At 30.0% G+C, this 14,484-nt stretch overlaps 1 protein-coding gene across 2 annotated transcripts in view; it reads left to right on the top strand.

Moving 5' to 3' along the window:
- Sp1 (transcription factor Sp8) overlaps positions 1-14,484 on the top strand; it is a 157,629-nt gene that overhangs the window by 54,912 nt on the left and 88,233 nt on the right. For both annotated transcript variants that reach the window (XM_088204133.1, XM_088204131.1), the window contains exon 2: positions 5,666-5,721. The gene's annotated coding sequence lies outside the window, so the exon portion shown is untranslated. The remainder of the gene's footprint in view (positions 1-5,665; positions 5,722-14,484) is intronic.

Here is a 14,484-nt window from a genome sequence, read left to right as displayed (position 1 = left end):
AAGTTTTTAGGTTGATTGAAAATAATTTTTTAAATATATTTATTAGAAATACGTAATTAGAAAGTACACATTTACAACATAATCGCAGTTCGTTATTATTAACTAGACAGCGTCTCTAATACATACAAAGAAATTATCAAATAGACCCGTTGACATCTGTTAACTAGTCGTCCGCCTGACAAACGACGGCGTGACACGCTTAAAAGTGAACAAGACAGCCACCGCCACCGCCGCTGCCAAATTCGTTCAAATTAATTGGAATTAATTGTAGGGCCCCGGGCAACGAGCGTCGGTAGCGGCCCTGCGTCCCGGCTCAGGGGCGGCTCGCGTGTGACAACTATGAAAATATTTCATGGCACGACGTTGCGGTTAGCTCGGCCCGCCCATTCTCTACTCTATTTTCGGTTGACTAATGAACAAAACAGTGTCAGGGGACCGCGTGCCACCGCCGCGGCTATTTACCGACGCACTGGCCTGGAAAAATAAACGCAGTTCAGCCAAAGGAAAGGGAACGTCGAGTTTTGCCCAAATTGTTACCTTGGTGTTAATTTTTTATCATCAGTCTTAATAGAAAAATTTGAGTCCGTTGGTGATGGAAATATTTAAATTAATTAAAGAAACTGATATTGTTGATGTCTTATTTTACCTCAATGTTTTAAAAAAAATACTAAGAATCTTTGCATAACGTTCGAAGCACTGGTAATTCACTCTGCATGTTGCTAAGACTCACAGCAGATTGATAAAGATCCTCATTTTTGATCTTGAGAAATGCACGCTAATTTAAATAAATTTCAATATTGCGCACTTTTTATGATGCTCTAGTCCGCAGCATACTAAAAGCCGGCTCTATGATATCTAGCGTAATGAGGCAATGCAATGAATCGCGACTCGAAAAAGTACAGCTTAAATTCCTTTATTTATTCTTGAAGAAATACGGATACTATGAATTCCTCTTTACCAGTGATTCATTTTTAGGGCGTTTTATTGTCAATTCACAGAAGTTTTTATATAATGAAATACTTTTATAAATTGCTAAGAGGCATTGTTTACAACGCTTTAGTGCTCGAGTAGCTCCAAATGAATCTTGGTCCCAAAAGGCGATCATAGTTCTTGGTCGAGTCCTCTGTTCTTCCTCTAAAGACTAGGAATAAAGCACTTTCCAACTCTTCTCTGGCAGTGGCCGCCTGACTGTTTAATCTTGATATTTTTTCGGGCACATAAGAGGAGTTGGTTTAGTTCAAATGGTACAATGCATCTGTCCTTTATTAATGTTTCTACTTATTTATATTTTTTAAATTGCTATATGTTTTATGGTTTGAATCATCGTGACGAATTAGGTTAGATTAGGTCAGATTACAATAGCCCTAATTTTATTGAATAAATAAATACGTACATAAATAATATACACTAAAATTCAATTCAATGTTAAACTTATGAGCTTGTAGAAATTATATTTTTGAAGACATTTATATATTTTGGCTTAAATTTGAAAACAAATCTATCTTGTATGTTTTTTGCTTAAAGTTGCACAAAAAACAATAAATATAATCAGAAATTTTTCACTCTTATGATCTTAAAAATATAGGTTATCCAATAAAACAATATCTAAATTGGAATTGCTTTGATACAAAGAAGCATTAAATTTTATGCTGTTGTAGCAAAAAAATATACAGCAACATTATTTAAAATGTACAAATTTAGTTCGCAAATAAGACTTATATGCATGCATTGTCTTTAGCAACGCTTACTATAGTTTTCTATTAAAATACCAAAATTATACAAAAATATAGGCAATCACTTGATTTAAAGATAAAAGAGACCATTCAATGAAAACTAACTAAGTAAAAACATGCCTTTTATTAGCAATGTTTGCAACTATTTGCGCCTATATTTATAAAAAGCTACACATTTTTGTGTGTATTTTTAGCTATAATAATATACTTATTATTAGATGAAATGTTTCATATTTTTTCACTAGCGAAAGTGAATTATTTTTTGTATTTATTCATATGTCAATATAGTTAATAAGAGCTTAAAAAGATCGACTGACTCGTGACTTATGATTTGGAAAATAACTGTGATGACTTAAGCCATAAGCCAAATAATTTCACTGATTTATTACCTAGATTAAAGTTAAAAATTAACAACAGTACAAACTGGTTGACCGATCAATATGATCATTTATTGTTGCTTAGCTTGGGTTTAACACTTTGCATTGTACAATAATATAATAAATTATATTAATATACAATGTTTATAATATGTTTTTTTTCGTTAAAACATTCTTTATTTAAAATATAAATATTATCATCAATATTATTATGTCATTTAATGAATAATAGTTTAACAATATTTTACCTTTCTTATATTGTTTCGTCGAAAGTGTTACTATCAAATATCAGTAAAAATCTGTCAGATATACAGTTTCCATTATTTATTTTACATACAGTTAGTTTGGAGTATTCTTATGTATTTATTTACATATTTTTTAAACCCATTTTAATTATTTGTATTAGTAATAGTTATTCGTGTAACATTTGCGTATATTTTTATTTTAGACTATTAGTTGAGCTATTTCGACTCATTCTTAATATAAATACGACGTTAATAGACTGACGTGAGCTCATATAAAAATTCAATTAAACGCCGATACGATTAGCGAGTGGGTGTAATCAATCAAGGGCCTAAATATGAAAGCATAAACGAATTCAGCTCGTATATAGAGTAGATATTTTGAAGCAATTAAGCGAACTGCGCGGGTGCCAACGGGCTACCCCATCGTGCGTGCGGGGGATGAAAAGGGGCGCAGGTACGGCCACGCCCATTCGTCTCCATGGAAACGCGACCCCTGACCCCGCGCCCGGGAAGCCTTTATTGGAAAACTTCTGGAGAGAGTCGTGAAGCGCAACGCGATCATGGATACTAAGTGGAATTTTTATTTGATTCGATATTCGACAACAAAGGGTCGGGTTTTTCCACTCGGTTTTCCCGCATAGAGAAACGAGTAGAAAACTAAATATTTTTATTCTATTACTTGGTATTCTATTTTATAATAATATTCAAATATAATAACTTGTTATTATATTAGATAACCGATATTACTATAGACTTAAGTATTTATTATTTTACTATTTTAGCAATCATTTAAAAAGAACATTATTCTAATCTAGAGATTAAAACTAACATTAAAATAAAGAAATCCATACTAAGTAGGTATCATAATATATCATAATAAAAGTACGTTATATAATAATAAATGATGTTATTAATAGTATACAGTTTCTTGTCATTTTCTATGTTCCAATAAACGTTAGTTGTATGATATTATAATTTATTTATTTATTTATAGCTACTACACATTGTAAAGGTACATCTTAAGATAGCTCCACATTAATATACATATATTAAGTCAGTTTTTCAATAAGTGTCATCATATTTGTGAAGCAAACGCGTTATGGGCGGAGACTTGTCAAAAGTTGCCGCTTGTCTTCTTCAACGTGTCAAAACGTTTTGAGCCGCATGCGCGTATAATATGATACTTTTCATCGTTTTAATTTATATACCCACGTATATAACATTTCTGTATCGCAATAACGTACCCGTTCGAGCGATTTTTCCACGTAAGAAAAATACGTTTCAGTGTGTAATAAATAACGCGCCGTCCGACGCTCCTGTCATAAATCACGCCCGCGGATAATTATTCTATTTTTGTCCATAAACCATGTAATGGACGTTTTATATATCATATACGAAAAGACACTAAACATTTTGTGATTTTCACGAAATTTATCGCCGATCGTAAATATATTGTGTACCGTTAGAAGTTTAATCCGCAATTAGTGTCAGCGAGATTACTGTAATCTATACATTTATGTTGCGTTATCGAGATTGATAAATAGCCTACCGTTTACGGCTGTAATGTCAGAACTAAATTTAACATCATTAAACCGACTGCAGAAGGTCACGCGTGCTTCTCTACGGACGAGTCGAAATTATTTTTGCGATAAAGTTGACTTTTCTCGTTCGAGGTTTGGGTTTAATTAGGTCGTTATTGCGACGGTAGGTCGCCCCCCTCTTTTGCGGGTTTGTTTGTGTAAGTAAAATGGCGTGTCCGCAAAGTGACAGCTAACAAATGCCCGTAAAGTGGTGCTGCTGACAAGCGACAGCCAGTGGCGGCGCGTGCCCCTTCAACCGTGCGGTTTAAATTGAAAAACAATCGCGCGCTGCTACTTACCAATTGTGGGAAATATATGGTAGTTATTATATATAAATATGCCAAATAAACATATTTTTAATTTTTAAAAACAATGAGGTTATAATAAAAAGATATAAAGGATGGTGAAAACGTAAACCGAAAATTATTAGGTTCGCAAAATTTTTTTTTCAGTATGTCAAAATCCTTGTAATTGGTTTATGACATTATTTTATTTTAAAACTCGAATATGAATATTTTTTTTAATATTACTTAAAAATGATTTATTATTGTACTTATATATATTTTATTATTGAGTAAAAAATAATCTGAGAATATTTTTTTTACTAATAAAAAGCAATTGAAAGACTTAAGATAAATTATGTACTATTTTGTGATGCATATATCTGTTATTTATTTGCTTCATTGCTTCACGATTGTTTTGCATATTTTTTTAATAATATTACTATTTATTTTAAGTCATTTTAGTATATATTATTAATATCGTGTATTGTGTTTTTAAAATACATTATAACAAGTATGGTGATTTTTAATCAGAAAACGTTGATTGCCATTGCATGTCGCAAATCACCAGATTATTTTTAACTTTTCGTTTTAAAAAAAAAGTCTGCACGTTATTTTCTTCGATATTAATAAAAAACAGTATTAGTTATAACGTATTAACCACAATCAATACAAAAAAAATAGTTACAGTATTCACAAGACTAGGTCTCATTTTCTCTAAGTGAAATGTGGCACTGTTCGAATATGTATCGTATATGTAAAACAAACAAAGTGGGTTAAATGTATTATTTAATTCAGAGGTGTCCAACCTTTTGAACCATCATCGCACGTAGAAAAATGGTCAAGGGCCGCATTTAGAATTTAATATTTATTTTTGACTACAGTTGAACCAACATTACTAATGGTTTCAATTACAACTTTAGTTTTTACAATAACAACAAAAAATCACTTTGTGATCAGTGATTCGATATCAGTGCAAAAATATCTTGTACTTAAAGAAGTAGAGTACGATCGGGATAAGGATTCCGGTTTGTTGTAAATTGTGGCTCAAAACAATTTCGCCTATGTTTATAATTTAAGGTCTTATATAATAAAAATATCCTATTTTTATAATATAGGTATTGTTATTTACTTCAATCATATCAAAATAATGCTATTATATACTCATCACACGTAGAAGTAGTTGTATTAAAAAATTATAAATGCTATCAAAACATAATTAAATCAGTAGACTCTATATTACATTATAAGTCACCTATCAAGCTAGGCTAGATTTGTAGTAAAATAAATACATAGACAAGAACCAAATAAACTAAAATAAACCACACAGTTTTATTGTCCTTCCTGTAATGTCATTAATATTAAGGTTGACAAATTGACACTTATTACTATCGATACATTATAGTTTATGATCTATATATTATAATCATTTTATTTATTTTGTTTCAGCCGGTAAGCTCACAAGTACTACTCGAGACACAAAATGAGGAGAAACACTGCCTTATGTAAGTGTATGTATTATTATTCCAAATTGTGTGTTATTAATTATTTCATATATATATATTTAGTCTATATTAAAATTCATAATTGAAAAAAATAATATGATTGTTGATTAATAGTGAATTTCACAATTACACCATCAACAGTCAATTAAAAAAATATGAATAAATTTTCATGAGAACTTGCACCGAACTAAATCTCTCATATTGCGTCGAATCCTTACAGCTTCATCATAATACAATAATTTCACATGGTAACGTGGCTATCGAACAGTCCGAGCCCACCATTAATTTATGAACACCCGGTTTTAATAACACGTTGCGCACTGTCAATTTTACCTCTCCTCTACGAGCGTTCGCTTTTTTTCACTCCGTTCGGTTTCTTCTTGTATCAAAAAACAATTTTTTAACGGACCGTAATGAAATTAAACAAGTTTTTCTAATCGAAACTTCCGTCGTGGGAAAACCTATTAGGTTTTTTTCGACGGCGACGACGCTTTACAGTTCACTCGTAGTAAGTCAATTAATTTAATGATCCCGATCAAAACAGAAACCGCTTTCAGATGAGCGATTAGAATATCGTAAGCGATTAACTGCATTAAAATGTATCGGGGGATCGATCTATGGCCTTTTTCAACCTAAGAATTGATTGGATCGAGTTTTTGTTAAGAGGTCCAGGTAGTCTTCTTCTTCTTCTTCGACACTATTGCGAACTCGATATATTTTTTTAACCCGAAAAACTTACACGTCATTTTTTTAGCTCACGTAGTTTTTACGCTTTCTGCGACGTGTTATTACGTTCGGCTGGCTATTATGATTAATAAGCGATTAATGAAAGATAGTTGATAAAAACTTGCACAGTATGATGCTAACTCGTACGTGATATGCTTCGAAATATCGATAATTAAATCAGGGTGTACGAAATTATTCATAAAAATAATGGGATTTTTTTTATCATATATTTGATTAAAATGATTTTAGATTTCTTTCGCAGAAAATATTTAATTGCAAACTTTTATTTAGATTTTTAACTTTCATAACATTAAATTATTAACTATTTTATACAAATATATTTCTTACATACCTAATTTTTATAAAAAAAAAAAACATTTAATAGAACCGTAAGCATCGATACCATTTTTTTTATTATAAATCATAATGTTGCCTATTAAATATTATGTATTGAATTATGCCTCATAAATTTTTAACGGAACATCTGAGGACCGAAATTGATTTAATAAACGACTTATCGTGAAAAACCCCCGACCTTGCGAGTCGTACAATAATAATTATACATTTCGCAACAGCCGATCGATTATCCGAATCGTTGCGGAACGGTATCCGTAATAGACGGACGATTCTCTCGATTCAATTTTTAACGTGTTATGAAACACACAGCATGTGTTTATGTGACTTTTATTGAACATTATACGTTTTAATTTTAATATTTTTTTAAATTTTGAATTTTATTTTAGTACAGATTCAAGTCCTTGTAGTCCTTGAATATTATATAATCATATTCCTTGAGTCTAGACATACTATTAAATAATATTTGTAGCCTTCTTTTGTGTTATTATAAAAATATATCATATATACAGCACTGGTTGTTCTAAGAATGTATTACTTACTACGCACTTGCCTTGCCCCCTTTCATCTACAGTAATGAGTACTTTACATTAGACAACATGATTTGCCTTTGTTATTTTTTATTTCTTTCAATGGTATAAGTGAATTATTGTCGTTTATACTGTATGTTGTTTGATAGAAGCTATAAATTAAAACTTAAAGCGACTAACTCGTGACTTGTGAATGATATATTTACTTCTTTTTGTGCAAACAGTATTTAAAATTTTCGGTGTCCTAGAATTTTTTAATATTGCCTTCTGTGAAAAATAATTTTATGAAACCGCTAAAATGTTTAATTCGCGAATTTTTATTAAGATAGACTGTACACATATAAACGTAATACAGAATATCTTCATTAAGTTTTGATATATTATAATGATTTCAGTTTTCTTTTTATCTTCGTGTCAGGACTGCTTCTTTTTGTTTTTAATACAAAGTTTGTTGTTATTTATTTTTGTGCAATATTTAAATTGTCACGAACAGTTTGTCAATGTTAGATATACGTTTAGGCGTCCCTGAAACGAGTTTAACTCTGTATTCCGAACGTCGATATGGAGCAGGAGATGTAAAAAGAGAAGCGGAGGTTTCTGAGATCCTCGATGGTTTGAACTTACGTCGGCCTACTCTCGGTTGAAATTCGTACAAACTCAGTCCAAGATCGACTTCGTGATTAATGTATAAATGCGAATGTCAGTAGAAGTGATGGAAAATATTTCTAAAGAAGTGTCCATGGAAGTGATCGTGATATCTGTTACCTCCTCCACGATATCTGCGATAAATCTTCCAAAATTCTTGGCTTTGTTATGAAGGAGGCATTCCACTTTAATGGTATATATGTTATTCACGTCTTATATGACACTTAGTTTGCAGCATTCTTGAACATAGAATCCTTGAATAACCAAATCTTAATCGAAAAAGTACAAAAAATGTTTTTGAGATACCTTTATAAAAGGATGTTCGGTTAATATCCGTTCTTGTATTCCAGCACTTTTCTTTTAGGAGCGTTGTGTTACGATTTGCTGAGTTCTGCCGAATGTTTTGGATTCATGGCAGGTACTTTGACTTGATCTGCAAAAAAAATTCTCACGGTGGTGTCCCATTTTAACAAAAAAGCCTTTTATGTTTTATTTTCGTTAAAAAAGTCAGTCTTTTTCATCAGATGCCACCTGTTTTTTCACCGAGGTTTATGGTTTGATAGCATAAGCTCTTTTTTCACGGAAGATACGTTCCAGGGACTACCATGTAAATATTTAAAATCACTTAAAAATTTTCAAATATTAGCTTTATTTAGGTTTATAATTATTCATTACAATAATTATATAGGATACTCACAAAATAAAGTGAAAAATCTACATGGTTTAGATAGTGAAAAATTACTTCTCTTTTGAAATATAATATATATTCCTTTTAGTTTCTTTAAAACCGTGTTAAATCAGAAAAATCAGTTTATAAAAAAGGTGTTCTTAGATCGTGCATTAAAAATTAGAATGCGCAAAAAAAGAACCAGATGTATTTAGATTCTTACACCTATATTTTTTGCTAAAAGTTTTTTTCCCATTTTTAGACCTGCCGATTTAACCCATTTGAATGGTCCAATAGTTGAATCAAAAGGTGGTTCAATTGATGAACTCGACAGTTTAATTTCGTAACAATAAATTAACAGACATTTTTTTTAAACTAATTCAATTCGTCTTCCAAGATATGTATCTTATATATCACACTTAAAAATGCAAAAAATCTCTCTTTCAATACATAGCAAAGTTTATTATTGCAATTTATACTTTTTACCGCTTACAGAGAAATGCATAAGTAAGAATCCGGAACTGTAACCAAAGTGAAAACCCTGATTACTGTACGTACTAATTTAACAAAAAACAAAATCGATCCTTGAACTGGATTTATAACCACAATTTTTATGAACTACAACCAAAGTTTTGGTTATAAATGATTAACTTTAAATTTACTTTTAATGGTAGTCTTTGGAAACTTCATGGTAAAATAATTATTATTTATTTAATATTATTCAATTATGTACAATAAAATAACTGCATTAATTGATTCGTTTCATTGAAAAGTGCTCATCTGCTATACAGTAACTTCTAAATTCGGTTTTAAAAAATCAGCTGCAGGTTTAAGAAATATATGTCATACTAGCTAACTACTTTTGGCTTCGAATTACTCACTAGTCCATACTAGATAATTATAAATATTTTGCCTTGGACTCTTATTTCTACATTTGAATTTTATTTATAGTAAAAAATATAAAAAAAACATGAATCTAGTATGGTGTATATAGTTAACCCTTTGGACGCGTTAATCAAAAATAATATTTAATTTTTTTTTTAATAATATTGTGTTAAAATGTTTTAATTTTTTTAATTTTTATTTATTTAAAATGATATTTTATGTTTATTCCCAAAATAGTTTTTTTTTGAAAAGCATTTTTTTTACTGGTTTTTGAGTAAAGAGATAAAAAAATCAATTGGGCGACTTGAGACGATTTCCGCGTTCAAAGGGTTAATCATTTTTTTGCCAGAGAATTAACTGTTAGCTTTTTAAATCGTCTTTTGCGAAATTCCTATAGCTTCTCTGCTCAATAAATTAGGCACCACGATCAAATTGGCCCCAAATTGCTTGCTCGAATAACCCTAACCGATTGGGGCAGAAAATGCAATCGCGAATCGGATATGATTTACGCGCGGACATTTAACACGTGTACGCGTAGTGTGTTATGTACACGTACATACGTAGTGTCACACGTGGGTAACGCACAAGTGGGTACACATGGTCAAGTGCATCGTTCGGCACACGCCATCGATGCGCGCGATGGTGTTGAATCACTGCGATGGTAGTTCATGATAGATAGAAGTGGGAAATAAATATATTTAATAGTATAAACATATATAACTACATAGGCGTCGCGCCAAAATAACATTTTTTTAACGGTAATCTAGTGAATCTTGAAGAGGATCACAAAGATTTTTTGAGAAACCACGGAATTGTTGATATCCCTCATGATTCAGCGAGTCACTAAAATATTGAATCCCTGGTGTAAATTAAAAAAATTAAAAATTCACGTCAAAAGCAATGGATTTTTGACTTCTGAGAAGTGATAATTGTTTTTGCACTCTCCTATTGACCAAAATTCGGTTAAAATAATGATTTTTATTGTCACTATCTTAAGAACCATTATTTCTATGGAAAAAATGAAAACACTGAAATAAAATTAATTTGTATTGTAAGTAAAAACCAGTATTAGATTCTTATAGGGAAATGAGGCAATTATTATTGAATTTAATAGTTAATAATATGTAAGACTAAATGTTAGCTAAAGAGAAATCAATTTTTTTGAGACTCATTTACATTATTAGTTTTATTCTAAATTCAATAATTTATGTCCTTTTTAAATAATGTGTTCACCCATTTACATATATTTTTTTTGATCTAGAGATCTGAGTTTCAGTAATGATAACTAGACTAGTATGAAGGGCTTACTCTTCTTGAATCTCTTTTCAAGTTTTCCACGTTGACGAAATTGCTTTATTTCATTATTAAAAATTAAACAAAAAATAAATAAAAGCTGGGGTTCCAAAATAATAAAATAAAGTGCGATCTGATACGAATATAAAATGTCACAAATGCTATATTATAAAATAAAAATGTTTTTATGCATTGAAGCGTTAACCAAAGATCTGAGTTTCACCAGTAAAGCCAACCCGTTAAATTCGCCAGTTCCGTCGCCACAATCGCGTTTTTAACTCGATCCGTTTGTACCATTACAACTCGAACGATGTAAAATAGCAATTTATTTTCATGTTCCAGCTGTAAAACCGACGGGCATTTTTGTTGGCGGTCGTACGTGCGCGTTTGCTCGATAAAATTGCATAATGCAATAATTTCCTTCGTACTTAACGGAAGGTAACGTTAATAGTAAGCACGCGTTCGTTTATAACATTATAATACTTGCTATAATATGAAATTATGAAATCTTGCGGTCTGCATCCAAGGCGCCCAGCTTCCTGCCATCTTAACGCATACTTTATAGCTACCTATATTATATGATATGTATGTATAATGTATAATACTATAAAAATCGCGAGTGATGCGATATTATATTATTTATGGAGCGATTTGCATCCGATTGAGATGTTAAATGACTCGTTAATTCGGCAACTTCACGAAAGCAATAAATAACCCCGAGACGAAACTGCCAATTTTAACGCATCAGCCTCTTACCGTTCTCCTTTAGACAGGGTTAAAATTTAACATGCAGTTGAATCCTAGTAATTGTGATTATAGATTTGTGCGCTTGAAATTCAATAGTGCAGTTTTTCGCGATAATTATCTAATTAATCAAACGGATATATTTTAGATAACGTATTTATGTATTATTAAGTATGTTTAATACGTAAATGAAAAAAACTCAGCAATTATGATTTTCTAATCACTTATAAAAGCACTCTATCGATTAAGTCGTTTTATGTGTATGTAGTAATTTGTGGTTAAGATAAGTATTAGACTAACCACATAAAGTTTTCTTTTAATGCTTCAATAACTTTCTTATAAGTATATGTAATATAAATTTTCTTAATTTTCATTTTTCTAATAACAATCAAAAACATTTTAAATACAAATCGTTTTTTCTTGGAAAAAATTGTTTGCTCATTCAAAGATCTTGTTAATATTAAACGAGTTGATAGACGAGTATCAATAATTGTAATGGGCAATCTGGAAAACTGGAAAAACTTGATTGATCAATCATTAATAGTATAACCGTATGCTGACACCACAAGTCAATAATAAGACGCATTCAATTTTATGTCGTCTATTATTTTAATATAAAATTATTATTATTTTCATGGCGCTTTAAGAATTTCATCTTGTAATACTATGTTATTATTTAATATAGATATTTCACCGTTATATTTCATTTTATTCAAGCGATATGAACGGCAATTATTGTTGTGGATCATAATAGTAATCGAGCTCTAGATTAATTTGTATGAAAATTTATTTATCACATGCATAAAAGACACTGCGACAAACGCCTACAACGCTGCATAGAAAAGCTGTTTTCGTTGAATATCAAAAGGATAATAAAGGTTAACCTTGTCTTTGGAAACCGCACATAAAGCGTATACGTGAGACGCGCCCATATTTTAATTACGTGTAATTTAACCGAGGAAAATTGCACTTATTTGCGGTTTTAATGACACGCCGTTGCAGTTTTGTGCTTGGCGTGTAACGGTTGACACCGAATGTGCACTGATAAAGGCGTGAAGACACTGTGCATTATTCGCCATACATGCTATGGTAATTTTTCAGAATTTTAATTAGTTTATGCGCCGCGTGGACTAATTGTAGCAAATTAAAGTTCAGTTCCTTTAATGTTAATCCGTTACAATACCATTTGAAGCACCGACACGTTGCGACAGTTTAACCTGTTTTCCCATATGAACCCAATTTTTTATATATTAGATCATTCAAAATATACATACATATTTGGATTATATGTTATCCAGGTATATGTATTTTATTTTAAAATTATCAGGAATTGAAACCTCTTTTTAATATACAAATACGTATTACGTCTAGAATCAATATGATATTTCAGTTATTTACTTTTGAGTAAAACATAAAAACGATTGCATTATATCAGAGACGTATAATAATTTTATTTAAAACATGTATATGTTTAAGAATAACGTCGATTAGTATCATTTTCATTAATTTACTAAATTTAAAAAAAATGTATATTACATGTAGATGTCACATATATTATATAAAAGTTCATATTTCTGTATGTTTGCGATTTATTCTTTTAAGAATTGTCCGATTTTCACCCGGATTATTCTCTAAATTATATTTCAGTCTGGAAAAATTTATCGCCCATAATTCACGACCAGCAATTTACCGCCGCGTCAATTTCTCGCATAAACAATTTATAGCCTACAAATGATCCCTAGCATATTTTACCGTCTAGAAGCAACGAGACGTGTTTGGTCAAATCATAAAGTTGTTTTTTACTCTAGTTAAGATATGATTAGCATATTTTTAAATTCTATACTAGGGAGTAGTACGGAAATAAAAAAATATGTGTATGGAAATATGTAATTTAATAGTAAAAATTAATATTTTAAACAATAAGTAGGTATTAAATAATACAATATAACAATATATTATTTTAAACCTAGCAATTCTAAAAATATTACCTTTTTATTTTGAATTTATAATTACCAATAAATTTATATAAATTAAATGTATTGCCTATGAATTATTTATGTGATTAATTAATGCAGTGATAAATTAGTGATTTATTGCTGGCGGTGAATTGTGTGCGATTATTTTTCCGGAACCAATTTTATATATATAGTAGTACTATTGAAATATTTAAAAGTATTAATATTATCTTTGCAGATTCATATTATAATTCTACATTTAAAATACTCAGCTTAGAAACTATTTATTAAAATTCTTTGATATTTTCGTTAATAACAAGAATAAAATTTAAGCTGTATTTTCCCATTGTTATTTAAAAATATTTCATCAGTCTATTTAGTAATAGGTATTATTTTTTCATTTTATTTTATTTTATTTTTTACGTTATTATATTTTCAAGCTGATACATTTTTTTAATTCAAACACATATTTCTATATGTTTGAATTAAAATAAAGGTGTAACTATTTAATATTGAATTTGTTATGTTTATATTATGTGTTGGTTTTATTTTTATTGAAAGGCAGTACAGTGGAACCTTGGTTTACAAAAACATTCTGAGAACGTGCTCATATTTCGAAAGGCTCGTATATCAAAGCAAATTTCGTCATAATTTATAATTGAAAATTAAATAAATAAATAATTAAAAAATACAAATATACGAATTTTATGATATTTTTTATTATTTAAATTTTTTATAAAATGTTTGTATTTATTAATTATTTATATTGAAATTACTGGTATCTATCACTGACATCTCAGTGAAATCTTTTTCATTTTGTGGAACTAGGAAACTACCCAATGACACTTTCTTTTGCTTCCTTTTGAGGGTTTACAGAAAATGTCACATTGCATTGTCATTAAATATATACATTTCTCAAATAATAAATAATAAAATATCAAATACTCGCTATATAGATACAAAC

This window comes from Plectrocnemia conspersa, unplaced genomic scaffold, assembly GCF_051122295.1.
Source record: "Plectrocnemia conspersa isolate PC_06_02 unplaced genomic scaffold, ASM5112229v1 ptg000014l, whole genome shotgun sequence".
In the NCBI taxonomy this organism is placed as follows: Eukaryota; Metazoa; Arthropoda; class Insecta; order Trichoptera; family Polycentropodidae; genus Plectrocnemia; species Plectrocnemia conspersa.
The sequence above is the reverse complement of the archived record's forward strand: the minus strand, read 5'-3'. Positions and strand labels throughout refer to the sequence as shown.